A 12,500-nucleotide genomic window follows, 5' to 3' on the forward strand; every position below is an offset into this window, starting at 1 on the left:
GCTGGAGAAGCTTTGCTGGCCGGCTTTCGCTCCTCGTGTTTACCGTGCGTTAAAGTTGCGCGTCCGTGGCTCTCGCAGCTCTTGCGCGCCCGGTCGCAGAGAGGAGTACGCAACCTCGACCGCACTTTCCCTGCAGGCTTCCTTCCGACTCGAAGTCCTGCGGCGGTCTCAACGAGGTGCCACATCCTCAATGCAGTCGGTCGCCCCCGTTTCGGTTGGGCTCTGGCACGACGGTCGCCACCGTCTCGCCCTTGAGTGGCCGCTGTTGGCGCTCGCTGTGAGGTGTTCAGCGTGCTGTCCGTGTTGCCGACGCGGTCAAAACGAGTCGACGGCTCACGTTCCCTTGTGCGCCGAAGGCTCTCTTGATATGTGATCCGACCCTCAGACAGACGAAGCCAAGGGAAGACCCAAGGCCGCAATGTGCGTTCAAAGAATCAGTGCTCAGTGTGTCCTGCAATTCACACCAAGTCTCGCAGCTGGCTGCGTTCTTCATCGACCCGAGAACCGAGTGATCCACCGCTTAGAGTCGTGAAAAAGTGTTTGTTCAATTCCGTACAGTCAAAACCAAACGTTTCTGGCACTCGGCCAAACAGTGGCCAAGAAGGGCGCTTTTCAGCGCACGCTTGGACTCCAAAACTCTGCCGCGCCTTTTTCGGCTGCCGCAAATCGAGCAAACGGTGTGTTTCGGACGGCGTTTCGCTTTCGCTACTTGCGAGTGCTTTCGTGGTCCACCCCTCTATAAATACTCGGGAGGCGTCGAAGCCGGTTCTCCAAGCCGGACCCGTAGGTATCGTTGTGTGCTCGCTCTCATTGGCCCGCCTAACCAGAAAATGCCTGCGGTACACCCATTTGGATAAGAGTGCACGCAGATGCGGGCCTCGACGGCTACACATTTCCTCGGGCGGCCGCCTCCCGGCCTCCGTGGAGCGCGGGATGCACGGTCCCATCGACAAGCCTCTCCCGTTTTTACCGTGGCGTCGCGGTTCACCACGGCAGGCGGGTCGGTCTCCTCCGCATAAAAAGGGGGACCCCCGCTTTTTGTTCCACGAAATCGCACAAGCTTTTTTCGCATCCACGGTTTGCCACCGCACACCAAAATGCCGATCCGGCTGCCTACTTTAGCCAACAGGTGGAGCCAGGCGCGCCGTACTTGCGCGGCACTTCCCACGTCCACCGAAGTCGGTGCCAAGGACCACTTTCGGCGCCGGAGCCGCGTACGAGCCTACTCGAGGCGGAAGAACGAAGCCAGCAAGGGCCTGGCCGCAAGTGCGTTCAATTGTCGGGACGTCCAAGTCCCTCGTTCTTCCGTGCTTCCTCTTTCGGCAAGTCGTTGCGGCACCTTCCCAAAGCGCGCAGACCCGCTAATCGCGACGAGCGCGACGTGGCCGTGCCGCCTTTCCCTCGGCAGCAAGCAAAACGCCTGGCAACGTCGACGCTCCCCTAACCGCGATCTCGCACCGTGTTTCGTGTGGCGAATTCAAAAGCCGGCCGGCGCTGCTGCAACCATTACGGTCGGTACGCATACGCCGCGGAGGGCGGGACGGTCATCGGAGCGTGCGGTTCCTCCATCGAGTACTGCGCACCTCGGCCGTCGCATCGCCGTGCCATGACCGGCCGCGCGTCAACGCGAACCGGTGCCAGCGAGATCCCTCGCCTGCAAGAACCGACCGGCAGCCTCCGTCACCCGAGGACGCGGAGGCGCTTGCCGCGGACGGCGGGACGGTATGCACTGGTGCACAGCGGACCCGTCACATCGCCAGTTCCTTGACCGACCGCCGACGCTTGTGCCGTTCCTCTCGTACTTGGCAGTCGCCGCGCGATTGTCGGGTCTCGTTCTTGCACGCTCGAACGGTCGGGAGGGCACTCGGCTGGCGTTTCGGGAACGCGCAGCCTCGCCTTCTACCGACGTAACCACGACTCGCCGTTCGCGCTCCGCCGCTCCTGTTTACAGTACTAGGCGGTCCCGCAGCGGTCGGGTCGCGCATTTCGAGCGCTTCGAGCCACGGTGCTGTGGCGGGTCGAAAGCCGACCTATGAGTGCGTTGCGCCGTTTGTACCCGCGTCCGCCACCTGGCCGACCGTCCAAGGTCGCGGTGTTGGCGTCCGCTGGGCGCAACAATTTGTCACGGGGTGCCGCTCCACATTCAGGCAGCCCCGTGGGGAAAAGCCGACCCCGCGTCCAAACGGGGTCAGCGGCAGAAAGTGTCGGGCGCAGACGCAGCTGAGGCGCTCACCCTTCACAATCCGTTAATGATCCTTCCGCAGGTTCACCTACGGAAACCTTGTTACGACTTTTACTTCCTCTAAATGATCAAGTTTGGTCATCTTTCCAACAGACCGGCGCAACCGAAAGGCCGCGCCGGACATCGGTCCGAAGACCTCACTAAATCATTCAATCGGTAGTAGCGACGGGCGGTGTGTACAAAGGGCAGGGACGTAATCAACGCGAGCTTATGACTCGCGCTTACTGGGAATTCCTCGTTCAAGGGGAACAATTGCAAGCCCCTATCCCAATCACGAAAGAAGTTCCACGGGTTACCCAGTCTTTTCAGACAGGGATAAAGACACGCTGCTTCCTTCAGTGTAGCGCGCGTGCGGCCCCGGACATCTAAGGGCATCACAGACCTGTTATTGCTCTGTTTCGTGCGGCTAGGAGCCGCTTGTCCCTCTAAGAAGGTTGTAAGGTGCTGGGAACCCCGCACCTATTTAATAGGCTAGAGTCTCGTTCGTTATCGGAATTAACCAGACAAATCGCTCCACCAACTAAGAACGGCCATGCACCACCATCCACCGAATCAAGAAAGAGCTCTCAATCTGTCAATCCTCCCAGTGTCCGGGCCGGGTAAGTTTTCCCGTGTTGAGTCAAATTAAGCCGCAGGCTCCACTCCTGGTGGTGCCCTTCCGTCAATTCCTTTAAGTTTCAGCTTTGCAACCATACTTCCCCCGGAACCCAAATACTTTGGTTTCCCGGAAGCTGCCCGCCGAGTCATTTGAGTAACTCAGGCGGATCGCTGGTTGGCATCGTTTATGGTCAGAACTAGGGCGGTATCTGATCGCCTTCGAACCTCTGACTTTCGTTCTTGATCAATGAAAACATTCTTGGCAAATGCTTTCGCAGTAGTTCGTCTTGCGACGGTCCAAGAATTTCACCTCTAGCGCCGCAATACGAATGCCCCCGTCCGTCCCTCTTAATCATTACCTCGTATTCCAAAAACCAACAGAACAGAAACGAGGTCTTGTTCTATTATTCCATGCAAGTTTATTCAGGCGACTCGCCTGCGTTGAGCACTCTAATTTTTTCAAAGTAAAAGCACCGGCCATCTCGAGGCACACAATGAAGTGCACCAAGAAAGAACCGGCATGATGTTCAGTCCGAGCCGTCGCATCGGGTAGATGCACTACTCGTCTGGAACTGAGATCCAACTACGAGCTTTTTAACCGCAGCAGCTTTAGTATACGCTATTGGAGCTGGAATTACCGCGGCTGCTGGCACCAGACTTGCCCTCCAATTGATCCTTGTTAAAGGATTTAGAGTGTACTCATTTCAATTACGGGGCCTCAAAAGAGTCCCGTATTGTTATTTTTCGTCACTACCTCCCCGTGCCGGGAGTGGGTAATTTGCGCGCCTGCTGCCTTCCTTGGATGTGGTAGCCGTTTCTCAGGCTCCCTCTCCGGAATCGAACCCTGATTCTCCGTTACCCGTAACAACCATGGTAAGCAAGTAACCTACCATCGAAAGTTGATAAGGCAGACACTTGAAAGAAACGTCGCCGGCTCGTGGCCATGCGATCAGCACAAAGTTATCCAGAGTCACCACACAATACGGGCCGAAACCCGATCGATCTTGGTCTAATAAAAGCACCCGTTACCCAAAGGGCTCCAGGCTCACTGCATGTATTAGCTCTAGAATTGCCACAGTTATCCAAGTAGGAAGAAACGATCTAAGGAACCATAACTGATTTAATGAGCCATTCGCGGTTTCGCCTTATTTCGGCATGTACTTAGACATGCATGGCTTAATCTTTGAGACAAGCATATGATTACTGGCAGGATCAACCAGGTAATCGTTCGACTGCGCGTCCGTCCTCGCCTTCGGCGGGCCGGACGCAGTCTGTGTGCGGCGGAGGCCACCTTCAGGCGCCCCAACACGCTTATTTTGCACTCCGAGATGACGGCGTTCGAGCTCGCTACGGCACAACCTTCCCGAAAGACGAGTGGGAGCCGTGCGGCAAGAAGCACGTTCATGCTCGCTCTTTTTCGTTGCATCGACTCGGTCGCGCCGTGCGGGTTGCCCAAGCCCGCTGCACTGTCGGTGGACCGGCCGGAACTAGCAACGGAGCCGAGACTGCAAAGCCGCCAGACGACGGGTCACGCCCGCGTCTTCGGCGCTTTCGCATCTGAATCGCCCGAGGACGACACGGAACACACCTCGATATCGTGGTAAAACGGCACCGTCCGACAACCAGCCCCTAACGCATCAAGCGGATGAGGCTGCAGACGACTGCCGTGGATTCCCCTGGAGCAGACCCGAGGACACGCTTGACGAGGCCGAAGCCCGCCGCATATCAGACACCCGGTCGCTTTCGCGTACGCCGCTCACGAGAACCCCCACATAATAGCAGCGATAAGTACCCAGACCTCCTTGGGCACTAATACGAGCGTACTCGAGAAAATTTCACCGCGGGTGTGCCCCGAAACGTGTGGCACGTTGAGCGTGCCACAAGTCTACGTCGCTCTCAAACCCGCCGAGGTCGTAGAATTTGCGACCCTACTCACGAAATTCCCACCGAGGATACGGCCGCAAACGTACCGCACCTTGGGTAGGCCACGAGTTTGTGCAACACTACGCTGACGGCACAGCACCGAGGTCGTGCGCGCACGCACGGGAAAATTCCGCCGCGGTTTCTGCCGAAAACGTGAGGCACCACGACTCTCCGCAAGTTCGCGTCGACTGCGAAAGACCGAAGTCGTGAACGACGTGTCCGCTACTCGCCGCCGACACGCTGGACACCAAACGTACAACGACTCGACGGCGTCGTAGAGGCCCACGACGCGGTTTTCCTTAACGACGTCTCGGCGTGGCACCGACAGGTTAGAACGGCCGACCAACGTTCCCTGTCCGCCGTTCGGCTCAGTCGAAGGGCTCGGCGACTTCGGCAACGCTGCGAAGCCGCACGGTGACGCACGCCATGTCCCCATTTTTTTTTTCTTTCTGCGTCTGCCGGGGTGCCCCTATAATAGCAGCGATAAGCACCCAGACCGCCGTGGGTCGCTCGCCCCGGCTGACGTGGTTTTTCGTACTCCTGCGGCGGTCGCCGTCAAGCACGTCCAAATACGCTACTTTCGTGGGCGCATTCACGCTCTTTCGCTTCGCCGGAGTGCCAGCACTCACTCTGCCAAAAACGGCGAACATCCGAGCGGCGGTTCCCACTTTTGCGTCGGCGTCGCAAACCCCGCCCCGGCAGACGAGGTTTGCCGTACTCGTGCGACGGTGGCCGGCGGGCACGTCGAAAGACGCCGATATCGTGCGCGAATTGGCGCACCTTGGCTTCACCGGAGTGCCGCCACTGACTCCTCCAAAAACGGCGAAGATCCGAGCGGCGCTTCCCACTTTCGCATCGGCGTCCCGAACTCCGCCCCGGCTGACGCGGTTTACCGTACTCGTGCGACGGTCGCCGGCGAGCACGTGGAAAGACGCCGATATCGTGCCCGAATCGGCTCCGTTCGGCTTCGCCGGAGTGCCAGCACTGGCTCGGCGAAAGACGACGAACATCCGAGCGACGGTTCTCACTATTGCGTACGCGTCGCAAACCCCGCCCCGGCAGACGCACTTTGCCGTACTCGTGCGACGGTCGCCGGCGAGCACGTAGAAAGACGCCGATATCGTGCCGGAATCGGCCCCGTTTGGCTTCGCCGGAGTGCCAGCACTCACTCGGCCACAAACGGCGAACATCCGAGCGGCGGTTCCCACTTAGCCGTCGGCGTCCCGAACTCCGCCCCGGCAGACGCGGTTGCCGAGCTCGTGCGACTAGCGACCGCGAAGCCGTCTCGCGACGCCGCTTTCGTGCGCGGCTCCCACTGCGACCTGGGTCACCCGAGGTCGACGAGCAAAAAAGAATGTCGAAAAAAAATTTTTTTTTTTTTGCGTCTGCCGGGGTGCCCCTATAATAGCAGCGATAAGCACCCAGACCGCCATGGGTCGCTCGCCCCGGCTGACGTGGTTTTTCGTTTTCCTGCGGTGGTCGTCGTCAAGCACGTCCAAACACGCCACTTTCGTGGGCGCATTCGCGCTCTTTCGCTTCGCCGGAGTGCCAGCACTCACTCTGCCAAAAACGGCGAACATCCTAGTGGCGGTTCCCACTTTTGCGTCGGCGTCGCCAACCCCGCCCCGGCATACGCGGTTTGCCGTACTCGTGCGGCGGTGGCCGGCGGGCACGTCGAAAGACACCGATATCGTGCGCGAGTCGATGCTTCTTGGTCTCGCAGGAGGGCCGCCACTCACTCCTGCAAAAACGGCGAAGATCCGAGCGGCGCTTCCCACTTTTTCGTCGGCATCGCAAACCTCGCCCCGGCAGACGCGCTTTGCCGTACTCGTGCGACGGTCGCCGGCGAGCACGTCGAAATACGCCGATATCGTGCCCGAATCGGCCCCGTTTCGCTTCGCCGGAGTGCCAGCACTCACTCGGCCAAAAACGGCGAACATCCGAGCAGCGGTACCCACTTAGCCGTCGGCATCCCGAACTCCGCGCCGGCTGACGCGGTTGCCGAGCTCGTGCGACTAGCGACCGCGAACGCGTCTCGCGACGCCGCTTTCGTGCGCGGCTCCCATTGCGACCTGGGTTACCCGAGCTCGACCAGCAAAAAAGAAGGTCGAAAAAAAATTTTTTTTTTCTGCGTCTGCCGGGGTGCCCCTATAATAGCAGCGATAAGCACCCAGACCGCCGTGGGTCGCTCGCCCCGGCTGACGTGGTTTTTCGTACTCCTGCAGCGGTCGCCGTCAAGCACGTCCAAATACGCCACTTTCGTGGGCGCTTTCGCGCTCTTTCGCGTCGCCGGTGTGCCAGCACTCACTCTGCCAAAAACGGCCAACATCCGAGCGGCGGTTCCCACTTTTGCGTCGGCGTCGTAAACCCCGCCCCGGCAGACGCGGTTTGCCCTACTCGTGCGACGGTCGCCGGCGAGCGCGTCGAAAGACGCCGATATCGTGCGCTAATTGGCGCTCCTTGGCTTCTCCGGAGTGCCGCCACTCACTCCTCCAAAAACGGCGAAGATCCGAGCGGCGTTCTCCACTTTCGCATCGGCGTCCCGAACTCCGCCCGGGCTGACGCGGTTTACCGTACTCGTGCGACGGTCGCCGCCGGGCACGTCGAAAGACGCCGATATCGTGCCGTAATCGGCCCCGTTTGGCTTCGCCCGAGTGCCAGCACTCACTCGGCCAAAAACGGCGAACATCCGAGCAGCGTTTCCCACTTTCGCATCGGCGTCCCGAAGCCCGCCCCGGCAGACGCGGTTTGCCCTACTCGAGCGACGGTCGCCGGCGATCACGTCGAAAGGCGCCGAATTCGTGCACGAATCGATGCTTCTTGGTCTCGCAGGAGGGCCGCCACTCACTCCTGCAAAAACGGCGAAGATCCGAGTTGCGCTTCCCACTTTTTCGTCGGCGTCCCGAACTACGCCCCGGCTGACGCGGTTTACCGTACTCGTGCGACGGTCGCCGGCGGGCACTTCAAAATACGCCGATTTCGTGGGCGCATTCACGCTGTTTCGCTTCCCCGGAGTGCCAACACTCACTCTGCCGAAAGCGGCGATCATCCGAGCGGCGGTTCCCACTTTTGCGTCGGCTTCGCAAACGGCGCCCCGGCAGACGCGCTCGTGCGACGTACTCGTGCGACGGTCGCCGGCGAGCACGTCGAAAGACGCCGATATCGTGCTCGAATCGACCCCGTTTCGCTTCGCCGGAGTGCTGCCAGTCACGGCGCAGAAAACGGCGAACAAGTGTTTTTTTTTTTCCTAGAATTTGTGTTATAGAAGGCACATTTGATATCGGACGATAATTTTCAACTTTATCACGCGCACCGATTTTCGTGTAGAGGTTTGCAAGTTTATGGGAATTTCTCCACTTGGAATAATGCGATTTAGTAGTACTACGAGAACTTCATGGATGTACTCAAGGGTACGGGGCAAGTCAGTTACGTCAACACCTGCAGATTTTTTACACTTCAAACTGAAAATTGTTGGTTGTGAGTCCTCGTGTGATATTAAAGGCCGATTCGCTAACACATAGAACAAAGAAAGAAAGGAAGAAAAAACGCCCGCGCTCGCTCAAGAAACCTGGGTTCGCAACAAGTGGCAACAACAAGCAACCGAGCGAGTGCGCCAAAACCCGTGGCGGCCGAACAAACGCGAAGTCCCAACCGCGTCAGCCGGGGCGGCACGGGACAGGAAAAATCACTTCAGCCGGGGCGGCGGGGCACCGAATAAACCTCGTCACCTCGTCGGAGGATAAAAGAGGAAACAAAAAGTCTAAACAGCGTCTGCTGGAGCGAATGCGTAATAAAACAACAACAACAACAAAAAAAAACACCCGCGCTCAAGAAGTCTGCAATCCTCACAAAAGGCGACTGTGACCGAGCAGCGCCAGCCGGGGCCGTGCGGAAACGGAAAAACCGCGACTACCGGGGCGTCGAGGCACCGAAAAATCCACTTCAGCCGCGGCGAAAAAAAAAAACAAAAAGAAAGACGGAGGGGGGGGGGGAACCACGTCTGCCGGGGCGAAGGAAAAAAAAAACGCGTCTGCCGGGGCGAGCCCGGGTGCGGCACCACCGGGAAAACTGTGGCAAACAGACATGGCGATCGAGTGAGTGGGCCGCCAGCCAGGCTCAGCCAAAAAGTGCAAAGTCCGAACTGCGTCAGCCGGGGCGGCAAAAACCGCGTCAGCCGGGGCGGCGCAAAAAACCGCGTCTGCCGGGGCGGCACGAAACCGCGTCAGCCGGGGCGGGGCGAAAACTGCGTCAGCCGGGGCGAAAGAAAAAAAAAACGCGTCTGCCGGGGCAAGCCCGGGTGCGGCACCACCGGGAAAACTGTGGCAAACAGACATGGCGATCGAGTGAGTGGGCCGCCAGCCAGGCACAGCCGAAAAGTGCAAAGTCCGAACCGTGTCAGCCGGGGCGACGCAAAAACCGCGTCAGCCGGGGCGGCGCGAAAACCGCGTCAGCCGGGGCGGCACGAAACCGCGTCAGCCGGGGCGGCGCGAAAACTGCGTCAGCCGGGGCGGCGCGAAAACCTCGTCAGCCGGGGCGAGCGAAAAGGGGGGGGGGGGAACCACGTCTGCCGGGGCGAAAGAAAAAAAAACGCGTCTGCCGGGGCGAGCCCGGGTGCGGCACCACCGGGAAGACTGTGGCAAACAGACATGGCGATCGAGTGAGTGGGCCGCCAGCCAGGCTCAGCCCAAAAAGTGCTAAGTCCGAACTGCGTCAGCCGGGGCGGCGCGAAAACCGCGTCTGCCGGGGCGGCACGAAACCGCGTCAGCCGGGGCGGCGCGAAAACTGCGTCAGCCGGGGCGAGCCCGGGTGCGGCACCACCGGGAAAACTGTGGCAAACAGACATGGCGATCGAGTGAGTGGGCCGCCAGCCAGGCACAGCCGAAAAGTGCTAAGTCCGAACTGCGTCAGCCGGGGCGGCAAAAACCGCGTCAGCCGGGGCGGCGCAAAAAACCGCGTCTGCCGGGGCGGCACGAAACCGCGTCAGCCGGGGCGGCGCGAAAACTGCGTCAGCCGGGGCGAAAGAAAAAAAAAAACGCGTCTGCCGGGGCGAGCCCGGGTGCGGCACCACCGGGAAAACTGTGGCAAACAGACATGGCGATCGAGTGAGTGGGCCGCCAGCCAGGCACAGCCGAAAAGTGCTAAGTCCGAACTGCGTCTGCCGGGGCGGCACGAAACCGCGTCAGCCGGGGCGGCGCGAAAACCGCGTCTGCCGGGGCGGCACGAAACCGCGTCAGCCGGGGCGGCGCGAAAACTGCGTCAGCCGGGGCGAGCCCGGGTGCGGCACCACCGGGAAAACTGTGGCAAACAGACATGGCGATTGAGTGAGTGGGCCGCCAGCCAGGCACAGCCGAAAAGTGCTAAGTCCGAACTGCGTCTGCCGGGGCGGCACGAAACCGCGTCAGCCGGGGCGGCGCGAAAACCGCGTCTGCCGGGGCGGCACGAAACCGCGTCAGCCGGGGCGGCGCGAAAACTGCGTCAGCCGGGGCGAGCCCGGGTGCGGCACCACCGGGAAAACTGTGGCAAACAGACATGGCGATCGAGTGAGTGGGCCGCCAGCCAGGCACAGCCGAAAAGTGCAAAGTCCGAACCGTGTCAGCCGGGGCGACGCAAAAACCGCGTCAGCCGGGGCGGCGCGAAAACCGCGTCAGCCGGGGCGGCACGAAACCGCGTCAGCCGGGGCGGCGCGAAAACTGCGTCAGCCGGGGCGGCGCGAAAACCTCGTCAGCCGGGGCGAGCGAAAAGGGGGGGGGGGGAACCACGTCTGCCGGGGCGAAAGAAAAAAAAACGCGTCTGCCGGGGCGAGCCCGGGTGCGGCACCACCGGGAAGACTGTGGCAAACAGACATGGCGATCGAGTGAGTGGGCCGCCAGCCAGGCTCAGCCCAAAAAGTGCTAAGTCCGAACTGCGTCAGCCGGGGCGGCGCGAAAACCGCGTCTGCCGGGGCGGCACGAAACCGCGTCAGCCGGGGCGGCGCGAAAACTGCGTCAGCCGGGGCGAGCCCGGGTGCGGCACCACCGGGAAAACTGTGGCAAACAGACATGGCGATCGAGTGAGTGGGCCGCCAGCCAGGCACAGCCGAAAAGTGCTAAGTCCGAACTGCGTCAGCCGGGGCGGCAAAAACCGCGTCAGCCGGGGCGGCGCAAAAAACCGCGTCTGCCGGGGCGGCACGAAACCGCGTCAGCCGGGGCGGCGCGAAAACTGCGTCAGCCGGGGCGAAAGAAAAAAAAAAACGCGTCTGCCGGGGCGAGCCCGGGTGCGGCACCACCGGGAAAACTGTGGCAAACAGACATGGCGATCGAGTGAGTGGGCCGCCAGCCAGGCACAGCCGAAAAGTGCTAAGTCCGAACTGCGTCTGCCGGGGCGGCACGAAACCGCGTCAGCCGGGGCGGCGCGAAAACCGCGTCTGCCGGGGCGGCACGAAACCGCGTCAGCCGGGGCGGCGCGAAAACTGCGTCAGCCGGGGCGAGCCCGGGTGCGGCACCACCGGGAAAACTGTGGCAAACAGACATGGCGATTGAGTGAGTGGGCCGCCAGCCAGGCACAGCCGAAAAGTGCTAAGTCCGAACTGCGTCTGCCGGGGCGGCACGAAACCGCGTCAGCCGGGGCGGCGCGAAAACCGCGTCTGCCGGGGCGGCACGAAACCGCGTCAGCCGGGGCGGCGCGAAAACTGCGTCAGCCGGGGCGAGCCCGGGTGCGGCACCACCGGGAAAACTGTGGCAAACAGACATGGCGATCGAGTGAGTGGGCCGCCAGCCAGGCACAGCCGAAAAGTGCTAAGTCCGAACTGCGTCAGCCGGGGCGGCAAAAACCGCGTCAGCCGGGGCGGCGCAAAAACCGCGTCTGCCGGGGCGAAATCAAAAAAAAAAACAAAGAAAAAAGCCCGCGCTTAATCAAAAGAAAACAAAGAAAAAAGCTTGCGCTTAATCAAAAGAAAACAAACAAAAAAAGTTCGCGCTTAAGCCTGGCGGTGGAACCACCGGGGCAAACAGACCTGGCGATCGAGTGAGTGGGCCGCCAGCCGGGGTGAGCCAAAAAGTGCAAAGTCCGAACCGCGTCAGCCGGGGCGACGCAAAAACCGCGTCAGCCGGGGCGGCGCGAAAACCGCGTCAGCCGGGGCGGCGCGAAAACCGCGTCAGCCGGGGCGGCGCAAAAACTGCGTCAGCCGGGGCGGCACGGAAAAACGAAAACCGCGTCAGCCGGGGCGGCACGGAAAAACGAAAACCGCGTCAGCCGGGGCGACATCAAAATGAGGAAAAAAAAAAAACTGCCTTAGGACACCTGCGTACACTTTCATGCGTTTGGGCATATCTCTCTGTAACACGCGCGCCCCTCGTTACGCGCGGCACTCTGTTTTCTCCGACACCCATATTTCGGCGGCATGTGGCACGCGCGCCCGTCCCTACGCACGGCACACCGCAGTGCTTTCTCGATATTTTTCTTTTCCTCCAACACCGTCATCTATAGGCTTTTAGTGACCTGTTGCTCGTGGCACAAGTTCGCTAGCTCTGACACCTCTTGCATGCGCACCGTTTTTGCGCACGGTGCTATGCCGCAAAGCACGGCAGTCGCATGCGTTTCTCTCAGGCACCTCTTTTTTGACACAACGCTGTGGTGCTTAGAAACACACGCGCCGCTTTTGCGCACAGAACTCCACCGTACAGCACGGTAGTCACGTTTGTTCCACACGAACAGCAGTGTGCATCGTGCTACGACACTTTGAAAGCTTTTTCTTCCGAGT

The 12,500-nt window shown here is 60.7% G+C and overlaps 2 non-coding genes across 2 annotated transcripts; both read right to left on the reverse strand.

Annotated features, from left to right (window-relative positions):
- Positions 1 to 375: 375 nt before the first annotated feature.
- On the reverse strand, positions 376 to 528 carry LOC142790993 (5.8S ribosomal RNA). The gene has a single exon (XR_012889917.1). It is a non-coding gene; the product is annotated as a 5.8S ribosomal RNA (ribosomal RNA).
- A 1,719-nt stretch (positions 529 to 2,247) lies between these two features.
- LOC142791028 (small subunit ribosomal RNA) lies at positions 2,248 to 4,062 on the reverse strand. Its single transcript, XR_012889950.1, has one exon. It is a non-coding gene; the product is annotated as a small subunit ribosomal RNA (ribosomal RNA).
- Positions 4,063 to 12,500: the final 8,438 nt, after the last annotated feature.

This window comes from Rhipicephalus microplus, unplaced genomic scaffold (assembly GCF_043290135.1).
Source record: "Rhipicephalus microplus isolate Deutch F79 unplaced genomic scaffold, USDA_Rmic scaffold_135, whole genome shotgun sequence".
NCBI lineage: Eukaryota > Metazoa > Arthropoda > Arachnida > Ixodida > Ixodidae > Rhipicephalus > Rhipicephalus microplus.